This window comes from Urocitellus parryii, chromosome 11 (genome assembly GCF_045843805.1).
Source record: "Urocitellus parryii isolate mUroPar1 chromosome 11, mUroPar1.hap1, whole genome shotgun sequence".
NCBI lineage: Eukaryota > Metazoa > Chordata > Mammalia > Rodentia > Sciuridae > Urocitellus > Urocitellus parryii.
In genome coordinates this window covers 36,633,835-36,649,949 of record NC_135541.1, presented here as the reverse complement: position 1 = coordinate 36,649,949, position 16,115 = coordinate 36,633,835, and the positions used below count along the sequence as shown (strand labels likewise).

The window sequence follows — 16,115 nt, the reverse complement described above, 5'->3', positions numbered from 1 at the left end:
TTACACAAACAATTCCTTAAGTCAAAGAAAGGCGTGAAGATATGTTCTGAGCAGTTTTCTTCCAAGCATATAGAGATTATTACCTCCCACAACACTTTCTTTAAACATGGCTTAACTTAATTTAATCAGTTTGGAGATTGTTGTTTTTTCCTCTTTTTTAACTTGCCAAATAAATCAGAAATATTTATTTTAAGAGACAGTTTAAGGATAATGGTAATTCCCAATCTGTCAGAGTTTTACAAATAAATCTCAGTTGAATGTCTAACATTGTTTCCAATCTGATCAGGAAAAAAGGGAAAGAAGTATACAATTCATCAGAATAATTAGTTGATTGGAGTTGAATAATTCTAAGAATAAACACTTGACCCCCTGGCACCTCAGAAACCCCCTGGAGTGAGAGGGATTATAAATTAAGTATACAAGACATAAAATGGTCCAGATACACACTTAACATTATTGCAAGCATGTGGGACACATTTAGATAAGTTAAAACCAAGTGTGGACTTAGAGTTTGGCTATTTTTTTTTTTTTTTATCAGAGGCTTACTGAAGCTTAATTACTTTGGTGTGAAAATAGCAGGGTGCAGAGAAGCGGGTAGAAAGAACAGAATAGTGGCAACAGTGCCCCCTGCTGCCCGATGGACACTTCCCTTGTTTCAGGTACTTTTAGAGACATGGTACCCCAAGGGATATGACACAGGAGAAATCAGGAAGGAAAGAACTGACATTTATGGAGGGCTTACAACATTACAAGCATTATGCTGTCATTTAAATTTATTTTTTATTTATTTTTTAGTTTTAGGTGGACACAATCTTTATTTTTTATTTTTAGGTGGTTCTGAGGATCAAACCTAGTGCCTCACGCTTGCCAGATCGAGTGCGCTACCACTTGAGCCATATCCCCAGCCCAATTATGCTGTCATTTAATGATATGAAGTTCAGTAAAAATTCAGAGGGGAAAACGATGTATTTTGTAGATGAAGAAACTGAGGTTCAAGAACGTTAGATAACGTTTACAAATTACACAACCAGAAGTAGAAAAAATATCTAGGATTTGGACTAGAAAAACCTGGCTCCAAAGCTTGTACTTTATATATATATATACTGAAGAGGGTTGAACCCAGGGGCACTTACCACTCCGCTATATCCCCAGCCCTTTTTATTTTGAGACATCATCTCAACTTGCTAAGTTGCTTAGGCCCTTGCTAAGTTACTGAGGCTGACCTCAAACTTGCAATCTTCCTGACTCAGCCTTCTGAGTCTCTGGGATTACAGGTGCATATCACTGTGCCCTGCAAAGCCTGTATTTCTTATACTGCAGCACACTGCCAGTACATGTCGACCACAGGCATAGCTCAGACTCCTGAGTGCAAGGCCCAACTGTCCTGATTTGCCTGGGAGTGAGAAGATTCACTGGACTTTTAGTGCTAAAACTGGAAAAGTCCCAATCTGTCAAAGTTTTACAAAAAAAGACAAGTTGATTACTGATGAATAAAACACCAGGCTGAAAGAATTCATTTGGAAAGGGAGGAACGTGCCCTGTTGTCTGTCCTATCTCTCTGTGCCCAGGGTATTGAGCCAGAGGTGAGCAATCTCTGTCTTACTTATTTTATGCCTTGACATATCCTGAGGCACTGTCAAAGAAGTTCACATCTCTGCCAGATATGATTTCTTCAATTCCTGTCCCAAATCATCATTCAGTAGGAATTTAGTTAATCGAATCATCCACTCTAGTGAAAAGAAAAGAGCGGGGACTGTGGCCTCACAGGAACCAGTTCTGTGAGGGAAGGAGGGCCAGAAAAGGCCCTGATGTGCATGGTGTGCTTGCTGGTGCTCCAGGCACTGTGCGAGGTACTGAAGTGGCACCCCCTTTCTCCACAGAAAAGTCTTAACTGGGCTTCTCCAGAAATCTTCACCATGGCTGATTTTAGGACTGTCAGCAAGAGTCTCTGCAAAAGAGTCCAATGTAGATAATCTTCCTATTTTCGAGTCGCCCTGTTTACTTGGCCACTGGCAGAGAAGATACTGGCACTCCAGGTGCTGGACACCCACTTACTAGTTTTTCACAAAAACATATCCAGTATAGTAGTTTGTAGAAATGTGCAAACAAGGCCTCTGGCCTTGAGCTGGGCTTCATAGAGATGTCTACATTTTTAAGATGAGTTATCAACTGGGCTCCATGGTAACAGCTGGCAGGGGGAGGAAGGAAAGGGGAGAAAAACTCCTCCCTTCTCAAGGTGCTGTCCTTGAAAGGTTAACTTGCCCAAAACAGTGAAAGAAAAAGCTGCTTTCATGTGAACTTGTGCAGACTCTGAACTTCTGAGCCCCTCCCTTTACATGCTGGGTAGAAAACTCTGAAACTACCTGAATTTGGGGTTCAGGAGATTCATTGATTACAGCAAAAGCTGTGCCCTCTGAACCTGGTTGCAGCCAAATATAACTGTTTCCTGCTATCTTTAGTGCCTTGCCTCGTCTTTCCTTACAACAAACAGTTCCTGATGCACACTCTCTTACCCATCCTCTCCCCTTAACCCTCAAAGGTAGTTATCATTAACCTAAATAATAGGTTTATAGAAAAAAAATCAATAAGTTCAGAAAGAGGCTAAATAACTTGTCTAAGGCCACACACCTAGAAAAGAAGGTAGAACTCAATTTATTTCTGCCCAAAGCTATGTGACTTTTTTCACTATATAATACTTCTTGACTGTGATATTGTGATAGAATAAGAAATATATACCTGGCCTCTGTCCTGGTGCTGGCCCAGAATCCCTAAAAACCTTATAACTTTCTGAGTGATTGGAATGATATGAGCATTATTTGTTATAATATTTGATCTTGGTCCCCAGTTTCAGAGGGAACATCTAAGATCCTTGATATCTCTGGAGTGATGATAATATCTTTTTGTATGTTAGCAAAAAGTAATGAGAATACTTTGTTGGGTAGCCAACAAAGTGTCTGCTACTCCATATCTAAAATTGGAAGAATATAAATCTTGAACAGTTGTGGTAGGTAGATGTCTATATCAACTGGTACTCAATATGTATTTGCTCTCATTTCATCTGAGCACTCTATGACTATGTTTTAGAATTTATGGAAAATTCTGTTTGGGCACAATATGAGATGTCAGCTCTGCTTTGGTATATTAATTCAAAATGTGCCTAGCATATAATAGGCACTTAAGAAAAATTTGTTGAATGAATGAATGAAGGACTACATTTTCACTCTCTTTGCGCAAAAGTCTACTTTTGGCCTCATGAAAGGTCTATTTAATTTTTCAACTCAGACTAGCAGGAAGAACAGAAAAAGAGTATGATAATAATTTCAAGACAGAAATGTTACCCAATATTTTAACTACCAAGTAGATAAACTTAGTGGTGTTTGTGTGCTCTGTAATGGTAAAATATTTTTACAAGGCTAATTTCAGTTGTTTACTGACTTTCTAGCTGTTTCAGTAAAGTTATCAAACTAAGAATTGTCCAAGAAAATTTTGGTTCTGAAGAGCTCTTGATCTTTTTCTTCAATTGTACAAATACATGTTCTTTAACAATATTCTCTGGTTTGTATGTGCTGGGAACCCAAACCTCAATATAACAGGGTTGAGAGGTAGGTCTAATAAGAAATGATTAGATTATGAGGGCAGAGCCCTCATGAAAAGATTGATGTTGTCACTCGAGGGAGTGGATCAGTAATCTCCAGAGTGAACTGTTACACATGGGAGTTGGGCATCCTCTTACTTTCTTGCTCTTCCCCTCTTTTGCCCTTCTGCCTTCTACCATGAGATGACTCAGCAAGAAAGCCCTTGTCAGATGCTAGTCCATGTTAGCTTTCAGAACCATAAGCCAATACTTCTCTCTTCATTATAAATTACTCAGTTTCCAGGATTCTTTTATAGTAGCAGACAACAGAGTAAGACACAATGTTTTAATGGTATAGAAAAGTGTCTCATATGAACTAGATTACAGGCCACCCCAGGACACTCCAAATTTATAGTGGTTTGGCCTACCATTTGTCAACTTTAGGATGATATGAAAGCACACCCACACAACCATTTTGTTTTTCATCTTTAGTACAGTATTCAATAAACTACATGAAGTGGTCAACACTTTATTATTAAATAGGCCTTGTGTTAGAGTATTCTGCCCATCTGTAGACTAATGTAAGTGTTCTAAGTACATTCAAGGTAAGCTAGGCTAAGGTATGATGTCTGGTAGATTATGTGTGTTAAATGTATTTTCAACTCACCCTATTTTCAACTTCTGATATTTTCAATTTATAGTAGATTTATCAGGACATATAGCCATCATAAATTGAGGAGTATCTATACTTGATTTAACTTTTGGTTTCATAAAGCAGATGGGTAACAAATACCACATGTTAACAAAATATCTAAGCTGTACCTTTAAGATGTAGAAGCCTAAGGGCGCACTATGGTAATTCTGTTATTACTGTAGCCTTCTTTACTCCTTATTTTCTCTAAACTCAATTTCTCAAAATATGCTCTCTAAAAGACTATATTTATAAATTTTTTTTTTAAAGAGAGAGAGAGAGAGAGAGAGAGAGAGATTTTTTTTTTTTAATATTTATTTTTTAGTTCTCGGCGGACACAACATCTTTCTTTGTATGTGGTGCTGAGGATCGAACCCGGGCTGCACGCACGCCAGGCGAGCGCGCTACTGTTTGAGCCACATCCCCAGCCCTATATTTATAAAATTTAAATAGTTATTAACCAAACACAATGGTACATGCCTGTGACCCCAGCTACTGTGGAGGCCTAGGCAGGAGGATCACAAGTCTGAGGCCAGCCTGGGCAACTTAACAAGACCCTGAAAATAAAATTTTAAAAGGGCTGAGGATGTGGCTGATTGGTAGAGCATTTGCCTAGCATGTGGGAGGCCCTGGGTTTAATCCCCAGCACTGAAAAAAAAAATTAGATATGAAATAAAAATAAAAAAGGGGTTCTGAGATCCAATAAAGTTTAGGATGTTCTAAATTAACAAAGTTCTTCACTACAGAATTTCTCACTCCTTAGTATGGATCTCCAAAAGTAAGTGCCAATGCAGTGTCTCTCAACTGTCCTTTCATCATGGGCCCTTCCTTCCTCAGGAGCCTGGATGAGGCTTTTTCCCCTTCTCCCCACTCCAAACCAGGAAAGTACCAAGGACTAAGATTTTGTTGGAGGGTCACAAGCCATTATACAAATATTTTTCCCCCTTAAGAACCATTTCACCCTTTGGGGAGAATCTGACCTCGGCTGAGAATGCACACTTTAACGTGAATCGCTTCTCAAACTCCTTCACCACAGAACTTTTTCAAGTTCACCAGTATTTCCAGAAACATACTTTGTGAAACCCTAATTTAGTCACCAAGGAATATTTTAACACTTCATCATTCTCTTAAATCTCAAGGTAGAGTTTCCTCCTTAACATTGAAATTTTCCTAGTAGAAAACTACAATAAAGCCAGGCATTCCAAGAAATGAAAAAGACTTGGTTGAGAAGCCCTGTCTGCCTCCATGCAGCCTCTGGCCAGCACCCTTAGTTTGTGGGTTTTATATCAGTCAACATTTTTCATAATTGTGGTATAACATACATAAAGCCTATAATGTTTTCTAATCTTAAGCGTACAGCTTGAATAAACCTTCACAATTGTATAGACACCCAGATCAGGATACAGGCACTGAACTCTTGATCAGAGACCTTTTTTAAAAGTCTTGACCTCACATCAGATACATTCAGCAGTTTTCAAACTTTGATGATATTTAGTGAAGATTCTACCCAGGGGGGGGGGGTTTATTAAAATCACAGATTCCTGCCCTCAGAGATTCTGACTCAGGTCTGGAGTGGGAACTGGGGTTTCTAATAAAAACTCAGGTGACTCTGATGCAAGTGGTCTATGGATCACACTTTAGAGAAACATCAGCCTGCCCTATAGGATAAAAGTCAAAGCCCTTAACAAGGCATTAAGGCCTTCCCTAATTTGACCCGGTCTCATTTTCCCAGACTCACTGGCCGGTTTTCACCATGCAGAATTACTTATCTCTCTTCAACAGGTCATGCATGTATGTTTTCCTTAACCTGGAATATCTTTCCAGTCTTCTTTACAGGAAGACTCCTTCTTATCCTTCAAGACCCAGCTACACTGTCACTTCAGAATTAGTTGCCTCCTCATTGTTGATCCAGAACTTTATTAAAATTGTTGTAGTTGTTATCACAATATTGATTTTAAAATCTCCTTGTTTAGAAATAAGGAGTATATTGGTTCTCTGCTAGACATCTAACACAGGGGGGCAGCACACTGTGGTGAATGAATGAATGGTGGATGTTATTGATTCCCACCTGAAGTCACTTAGTTCTCATTTCCTGTCCCACAAGGCTGCAAGCTCCCTAACAGATTTCTTATTCACTTTTTTGTTTTCCAGGCTCATCCCAGGGATTCAGCTGCCAGTGAAAAAATACTTAATGGGTGACCATAACACTTTCACTTGCCCCAATTTAGTGCCTCCTAGGCTCTCCCCACACTGGTGGAAGGAGGCAGGAGCTAAATGTTAAGTGTTGGGGGAAGAAGTCATCCCCATCTGCCAGATAAGAATGCTATGTAAGACTGAAAGTGCAGAACTGGGCCTCCAACACCAGGTTCCTGGCTTTCGCTCTCCTTTCCCTCCATAGAACACTGTTGCCATGGAGATGACCATTACCCTAAGGGGCACAGTTGGGTGAGGCCTCCAGAAAGGTCTCTCAGGAAAGCAACAGTGAATGGAGACCCTTGGCCCCCTTGCCAACTTCCTCTTCTATTTATTTGCCTATTTCCTTGTCTACTCATGTTTGTATGTGTTGGTTTATTTTTTTAGCACTTTTATAGACAACTAGGCATCGAGACAAAAGCCACTATGGGAAGCCCTACCCACAGCCCAAGGTGAGCTCTGAGACCACTGATCATTGACTCCCAGTTTCAAGAAGGTACCAAGGGCATTTTTGGTACCGGGTCTTGGAGGGAAGGGGGCGGTCCTGGTTGGAAGGGGCGGGGCGATGCTGCCGCCTTCTACTCTGGCCTTGCGTGGTGCCCCGGCACTTCCCACCTGGCCTGGACTGCGCAGGCGCTGGGGTTGCCCTCTCCTGGACCGTTGAGCTGGCCGGCTTGCGCGGAAGTTGGTGACGTCTCGCGTTTGCGGGTGGCCTAGGAGGGAGTGCGTCTGGACGTGAGGGGGTCTGACTGAGGACATTGTGTGCCTGGACAGCGAGGCCATGTGTGGCACCCACGGTTCCCGAGCCCCGCAGGCGAGTAGTGCGGGCCAGGGTTGGGGCAGGCCATGGGCGGCGGCGTCGCCCGAGGAGTACAGCATCGAATACGGCTCCCCGCGGTACCTGCTGCTGTGCGGTCTGGGCGGGATGCTGAGCTGCGGGCTGACGCACATGGCCATCGTGCCCCTGGACCTGGTCAAGTGCCGCATGCAGGTGGACCCCGACAAGTACAAGGGCATCTTCAGCGGCTTCGGTGTGACAGTGCGCGAGGAGGGGCTGCGCGGCCTGGCTCGTGGCTGGGCCCCGACCTTCATAGGCTACTCTCTGCAGGGCTTCTTCAAGTTCGGCCTCTACGAGGTCTTCAAGATTCACTACAAGAAGCTCCTGGGCGAGGAGAAGGCTTATACGTGGAGGACCACCTTGTATCTGGCCGCCTCGGCCAGCGCCGAGTTCTTCGCCGACGTGGCCCTGGCGCCCATGGAGGCGGTCAAGGTCCGCGTGCAGACGCAGCCAGACTACGCCCGCACCCTGCGTGAAGCCGCCCCCAAGATGTATGCCGAGGAGGGCCTGTGGGCCTTCTACAAGGGCGTGGCGCCGCTGTGGATGCGGCAGATCCCCTACACCATGATGAAGTTCGCCTGCTTCGAGCGCACGGTGGAGGCGCTCTACAAGTACGTGGTGCCCAAGCCGCAGTGCGAGTGCACCAAGGCCGAGCAGCTTGGTGTCACATTCGTGGCGGGCTACATCGCCGGCGTCTTCTGCGCGATCGTGTCCCACCCCGCCGATTCCGTGGTGTCCGTGCTGAACAAGGAGAAGGGCAGCACGGCCCTGGAGGTGCTCCGCAGACTGGGGCCCCTGGGCGTGTGGAAGGGCCTATTCGCTCGCATCATCATGATCGGCACCCTGACGGCCCTGCAGTGGTTCATCTACGACTCGGTCAAAGTGTATCTCAGTCTGCCGCGCCCTCCCATTGCCGAAGAGCCTGCATCCCTGAAGAAGCACAAATAGGCATGGATTTGTGAACTACTGTAGCTACCCAGGGTCCAGGTTCCCACCAAGTAGGGGATCGCCTGTTCGGGTGTTAAAGGTTAACGTGTTCAGGAGAGGTGACCGAAGACCCAGTCTGAATTCTCTTCAAAGGACTGGTTTCTTCTTTTTGGCAGTCCCAGAGGATTGCAAACGTTTCATTTGAGGATTTGAATCGTTATCTTTGGGTAGTTGGCATGGTTAATTTTATTTGATAGCTTTACAATAAATAAAAGGAAAAAATTCCTAACAGGAAGTAATGTTAGGTCATTTAACATTTCTAGGTCCTATCTCCTTTGATTCACATTTCTGTGGAGATTATCCAAGCATATCGGTTGCATAGGCTGCAAATGAGGTTTCGAGGTCAGCACAACTATATGAGATGGGAACAAAGGGAAGTTCTGGTACATGATATTTAGCTCAGTAGAAGTCGTGCACCTTTTGAATAGATGAAGGACTCGTTGAATATTTCTTGTTCATTCCCATACAGGTAAAAATTATTAAAAGTTAAACGGTGCCTTATATTGTTTGATAGCTTAGAATGTATTCACTGTTTTCAGAGACATAAGAAGGTCTGCATTTTCTCATTTTGCTTTGTCCCTTCTCTTCATGATGTTGCTGATTAGAACCTAGCTCTCTCCAGGAAGCGCTAAAATTGGATCAATGTGGAAAGACAAAATGAGATGAAGGGCAGGCTCTGGGAATAAATATGTAAAGAAAAGCCTCTGTTCTCCAAAGATTTCTTTTGTATAACTCAGCTTTCAACAGCCATGCATCCAAAGAAGACCATACCACCCTGACATTAAAACAAAACCAAAGCCAAAACAAAACCCTTGCAAATTCCAACGACTTTTGTTGAATATTAAAGGATAGTTTTGATGGCTTTGGAAGGAAAATCTCACTTTAAATAATATAAGTACTGTTCATTTAATTTGGTAGATATTTCTATGATCTTTACAATGGTTGAGGTTCATAAAATATTGAAGTTATAAAACACATTTTCAGTTCCCTATAGCCTTCACATCTCTGAAACGGGAAATTATCAAATCAGTGAAAGTCATGAATTAGAGATGTTTATAAAATGTGAATAAGAAATAAACTTCAACATGATATTTTAGATAACTTACCAAAGTATTGCATGATTGCCTTACCAACTTGTATTAAATTAGATTTCAAATTTAGAATATGTTAATGTTTTAACTTTGTAAAACTGTTCTGTGGTTAAAAAGAAGTTTGAAAGTGTCTAGAACTAAATATGTATGAACTGTTCTGATTGGATAATAAAGAAGTTGGAAGAAAATTCCAGAGCTTGTGAATGAGATGGAATGAAGTGTATTTGTATTCAGTGCTTCTATTTTGCTTTTTATTGACAAGGATCATTATCTTTGTTAACAAACTTCAGCTTGCCCTAGGAGGTTAGTGTGCAAGTTTGTTGAAAAGAAAAGTTCTCAGCAAAGGAGAATGATAAATTTAGTGGAACTGAGTTTTGTAGATTCATTTTTACAAAAATTAAAAACATACATTTCTGTCTAGTGTTTTATGAAATATTTCTTTGGCCAACAATTTATTACTTTTTATCAGTAATATAATTTAGGAAATACTGGCAAAGCTGTGAATTTTAGGGTAATGAGAGGCCACTTGTCTGGTCTTTGATATTTCATGATTGTTCACAAGATAATTTTGATAGTATACATAGTATATTGTTTCTGTCAACTTTTGTGTTGCTGTGACCAAACAGCCTGACAAGAGCAACCTAGAGGAAGAAAAGTTATTTTGGCTCATGGTTTCAGTTTTAGATTCAGCCCATGGTAAGCTGACTCCATAGTTCTGGGCCTGAAGTGAAGCAGAACATCATGGTGTAAGGTTCTGGTGGAGGGAAGTAGCTCAGGACATGGCAACCAGGAAGCAGAGAGAGAGAGAGAGAGATCTCCACTCATCATGGAATAAATATAAACCCCAAGGCACACTCCCAAAGACCTATTTCTACCCACACCCTACTGGCCTACAGTTACCACCCAGTTAATCCACATCATTGGATAAATCCACTGATTAGGTTAATGCTCTGAACAACTACAATGTCCAAATCATACTGTGTATGTTTAGAGAAGTATACACTAAGGGGACCATGTGGCATGATTCTGGCTGTCATGAATACGGTCAAGAAGATGGTTTACTTAATTTGGTCAGCAATTTTATTTACTTATTTATTTATTAATGGTACTCAGGATTAAATCCAGGAACCTAAGCAAGATCTTACATATGCTAGGCAATGCTCTACCACTGAGCTACAACCACAGCTCAGCAATTTTTATATTTATCCATATATTTCTATTCACATTTCTTTAAATTGGTGGAGTATAGCTATCTTATTTAAACAAGTTCCTGAAAAGCTGACAGTAAAGAATAAAGGCAATTTAAGTTAGATAATATGAATTCAGAATTAATAAGGATTTTTTCCTTAGTTATTATTTCTTTGAGACAATTTAAATTTCTGATAAATGTTTTACATTTGTATATGGGAGACCAGAACATGCTGAAGACAATTAAGGAGCAGCAGATGCAGAAAGCTCTTTGCCTTTCCTGAATTTACTGAAAAGCGAAACAGATTTATAAAAACACAGGTATCCTGCCTCACCTTCCACGAGAAAGAACAAAAGTTAACCAGCAAAGGCAACTTGAGATCCTTATTGGCCTGGAGATGGTACCATAGCATCTATATTAGCAAGTTTTATGAAAGAGCCTTTATATGCTATTTATTTGCTTCTCCCACAGTGCCTCACCTAAAGACACCCAAAGTCCTTTTCCTAACTTCTCTCTAAAAATTTACCATTTTTTAAAAAGATGATATACAAGCTGGAATTCAGTGTTGCCTTTTTGAGAACTAGTCATTCTCTGTGTGATTCCCAGGTATATATGAAATATATAGGTTAACAAACTTCTGTTTTTTCTTGTGTTAATCTGTCTTTTGTAACCAGTTTCTTTCAACTAAGAGCCTATGGGGGTCATTCTTCTGCTACCCCTGTAATCTATTAAATCATGCATATCTGTTAGAATTATAAAAGTCATAATATACCTCTGGTATTATTAGGCATTTTATATTCATTTTCTCAAATAATCTCAATTCTTGAAGTCATTCATTTTATATATGAAAGACTCAGAAGCTAGGTAACTTGCTTATCAGAGTCATGGCTAATAAGTGATAGAATCTAGATCAAAGCCCACATTTTCTTTATTATTCCACTCTAACAACCTGTTATGACCAATGTCTATCCTTTTGATAGTTTTTCTCTCATCTCCTCCTCCTTTCCTCCTTTTCCTCCTCCTCCTTCTTCTTTCTCTCTTTCTTTCACTCTTTTTTTTGGTGATTGTACTAGGAATTGAACCCAGGGGTACTTTACCACAAAGCCAAATCCCAGCCCTCTCACTAAAAAATTTGCCTGGCTAGCCTCAAACTTGTGATTCTTCTACCTCATCCTCCCGAGTAGTTGGGATTAAAGGCATGGTATAAGTTTTTTTTTTTTTTTATAGTACTTCAAAATTATTTCTAAGGGCTGGATGTGTAGCTCTGTGGTAGAGACCTTGTGTATTATATACAAGGCCCTATATTTGATGCCCAGCAAAACACACACACACACACACACACACACACAGAGATTTAATATTTGTATATACTATGAAATGTCCTTAATATTGTACCAATGCAAAGTTTTTAATGTGACTCAATTATGGAAAACCTATGACAAAATTGCTTAAAAGTAATCAAACTGCAAAATATTTAGTAATGTAACATTTAAGTCATTTTTCACTCCAGGTCAGTGGCTCAACCCTAACTTGAAGGAACTGATGATAACCAGTGTGTTTGATTTGTATGTGTGTGGTGTGTGGTATTGCAGTTTCAACAAGAGGCTTTATTCTATCCCATTTTCTATTTCTCCCCTCTAATCTTTAGTTCCTACAGCCAAGGAAACTGGCTTAGGCCTATTTATCTTTCCCCCCAGGTGGTGATTAAAGTTGCTGTCTCAAGTATATGAAATTAATTTCATGATAGAGAGCTGTAATCTCATCCACTGATCTCTCCTTTGAGAAGTGAATAAAGGGAGTAAGCAAAATCTTGAAAAACAAAGGCCATATTTACATGTTAATACCACATGATAAAGATCAGAAAGAATCAAGGTATTAATGTTATGAGTAATTTTTCCTTGCCACACAAGTGTGTCTTTAGAAAATAAGTCTTTTGAACTTTTCAAAGGCAAGAATAATCACTAGAAGTCAGAAGATTACATTTTGACAGGCAGCCATTCAAGTACAGTATGCTTATTTTTCAAGGCCTTGAAGATCATTTATTTAAAAAATTATGAGCAAAGAACTGTTTGCAAGGAAATTTTAATTTTAATTTCACTTGGAAGACTGTCTCATTTTCCTGAGACTCTGTCATTTTCCTACTATTTGGGTCTGTGGGTGAATAGGGAGGTATTAATGTGACTGTGACTACGTTTGTATGTAGGCATGTAATTGTTTTGGTTAGCATATTTTGAGGATTTCCGAGGTTTTGAATTTTGGGTGGCATGTTGGTTAATTCTGTCCATGTCCCTAGCCTATAATTTTACTGATCAACATCCACCACGTGCCAAGTATTGTGCTAGGCAGAAGGGATTCTGTGATGAACATATTACATGGACTTTACCTTTGTAGAGCTTACAATCTAGTAGGAAAAATAAATCAAAATTGTGCAAAGTGCTGCAAAGGAGCATAAGGTGGTGTAAGACTCTAGATCTATATAATGTTTAAGATGAGACCTAGAGGATAAGGAGTAATTAGACTGGCAAAGAGAAAGCGCAGGTCAGGGGCACACTTGCCCTGAGGAAAGACAAAGCCTGGTGTGTTTTTGTTTTGTTTTTGGCACTAAAGATTGAATCCAGGGACATTAACCACCAAGCCACATCCCCAGCCTTTTTTATATTTTATTTAAAGACGGGGTCTTGCTGAGTTGCTTAGGGCCTCACTAAGTTGCTGAGGCTGGCTTTGAATTTGTGATTCTCCTGCCTCAGCCTCCCAAGCCATTGGGATTACAGGTGTGTTCCACTGCACCTGACCAAGCCTGATGGTTTTGAGGAACTGAGAAGTATGTTTTGGCTGGAGCCATTCAGTTGCCGAGAGGGCAAAGTGAAATGTAAAGAGAAGAAGAGTCACACCAGGCTTTATAGTAGTTTATATTAATAATTCAGTTTTCTTAGAGCTATCAGAACATCTCTGAAGGGCTTTAAACATGGATCTTCAAGTTGCTGTGAGGAGAAAAATGAGTCTGAAACATCTATTGGTCAAAATGTTGTTGCTCTAATTTAGGTGAAAGAATGATACAGGATGAGGACGGTGACAATGAGAGTCAAAAAAGGAGAAGTCAGAAAGCAGAATCAGCCCATCTGTCCATCATCTGGATAAGGAAATTGTGGCATATGCACACAGCAGAATATTATTCAATTATAAAGAGGAATGAAGGACTGATACATGCCGTGACTTGAATGGACCTCAAAAACATCATGCTAAATTAAAGAAGCCAAACACAAAAGATCATACCTTGTATGATTCTTTTTATATTTTATGTCCCAAACAGGTAAAACCAGAAACAGAAAGCAGATCAATGGTTATCAGGAGGTAGGGAAAATGGGAAGCAATTATTTAATGAATATGTGGTATTATTCCAGAGTGCTTCCTTAAATGAACAACATTGTAAATGTATTTACAACGATTAGTTGTGTGATATATGAATTTCATCTCGATTTAAAAAAAATCATAAAACACTTTATTCACAGTAGCCCCAAAGTAGAAATAACCCAAAATCCATCAACTAATGAATGGATAAAAATGCTGTATATCCACATGGTAGAATATTTTACCATGAAAAGGAATAAAGTATTATTTTCCATAAAAAGAAATAGAACACATATTATAACATGGATGAACCTTGAAGTCATTAAGCTAAGTAAAATAATCCCAACTTAAAAAAAGCCATATATTGTATGATACCATTTATATGAAATATCCTGATTAGGCAAACCCATAGAGACAGAAGGTACATTGGTACAGGGGGCTGGAGGGTGGGGAAAAGTAGGGGAGAGGGATGAAAGTATTCTGGAATTAATGGTGCAAAATGTTGTGAATATACTAAAAACCACTGAATTATACAGTTTAAAAGAGTGAATTTCATGGTATGTGATTTAAATCTCAATAAAGCTGTTATAAAATATCACAAGACTGTAAAACACACTTAAATATCTATTTCTTCCTTAAGGTACAGCCCTTACTTCTATCTTCCTCCATCAAGTTAAGACCACAGTACCAAAAGTATGGCTCTGAGACATTAAATTCCATATAAATGAATTTTTAAAAAATCTGCCCTATTGTAAAGGGTGCAATTGCCTCTAATGAGTTCATGATGTCTTGTTCTAGTGATGCAGAGATTGTTAATTCAGGGGAATCACTTCAGTGTGACAAGTTGAGCTGCCATCAATTTTGCCCTTTATTGTAAAAGAGGATTTGGAGAAAAGCAGGTGTGTGTATAACACACCAGAAAATCTCAGTTAACCAAAAGGTTAAAGAATTGGCAATTTTTTTTAACTGCAAGGCAATCAGAAGTACCTTCTCCTTTTTTTTGCAATTCTTGATGAATTTTATCTATATGTCTAATGACCTTTTTAATAATAAATATGCTGAATATGATTAGTAACTCAGAGAATTGTAAAGCCTCCTGGCTACAAGTTATGAAAATCAATGCTGATTGTGTAGCACCATAGCCATAGAAGATGAAGGACTTTCACGTGGCTGTACACTGACCCCAGGCATACGTGGATATGGATGTTGAGTAAGTGCCTGTGTTCAGTCTCCACTGTTAGTTTGTAATCTTGTGATTTGCCTCTTAGTTAAAACATACTTACAGTAAAGAAAAATATCTGATTTACTTTAATATTATTTATTGAGTACTATGTGGTATTGCTTATATTCTGTATATATTATCTTTATTGTGCATGTATCAGGTAATATGTATACATAATATATGTTATCTGTATTATGCAGTATGCACATTAGCTTACTGTGCTCTTTGTGTTCTAGTAGGTTGTATTTTTAAAAATCAGTAATTTCATGTGTAAACTATAGGTAATCCTATGAGTTATCACAGTGATCCAAAATGGTACGCTATCTCTAAGGAAATTATATTCTTTTTTTTCTTTATTTATTTTTCTTTGTTGTTTGTTTGGACTGAACCCAGGACTTCATGCTTGCTAGGTATGCACTCTACCACTGAGCTATGTCCCGAGCCCTATATTTTTACATTATATTCTTATATATCAGTGTATATATCTTTCCTACCATGAAAAAAAAAACACATGCTTTTAGAAAATACTAGTAAAATTTGGTATTCTGGAAAGAGATTCTGAGGGTTGAAAGAACTCTGCCCCTTTGTAAAGCGGGTAATTCACATACACGTAATTGTTAGGCTCCAGACATGAATTGGAGCTGCTGACAGGGTGATTGTCTGATTGCGACAGGCGGATGGAAGCCTGGCAAAGACCCACAGTGCTTCATCCCCAGCAGTGCTTGCACTCCGGCTGTGTTTTCGTCTTACTACCAGAGATGAGGATTTGTTGCTGTAATTATTGTCTTTACCTTAATATCTCCCTTCCCTCACCAAGACAACAAAAGGGGTTTTTTTTTTTTGTAATGCTAAAAATTAGTACCATACATCTTGTTTATCTGTGTTGTGTTTTGAAACTTCCTTTTAAATCATTACCTGTGTCTGATGAGTGTTTTTACCAATGTTAATTGCAGCTATTTACCATGCCATGTATTGTGCTAGG

The 16,115-nt window shown here is 39.6% G+C and overlaps 1 pseudogene; it reads left to right on the top strand.

Annotated features, from left to right (window-relative positions):
• The first annotated feature begins 7,239 nt into the window (after positions 1–7,239).
• On the top strand, positions 7,240–8,244 carry LOC113177391 (solute carrier family 25 member 3 pseudogene; annotated as a pseudogene).
• Positions 8,245–16,115: the final 7,871 nt, after the last annotated feature.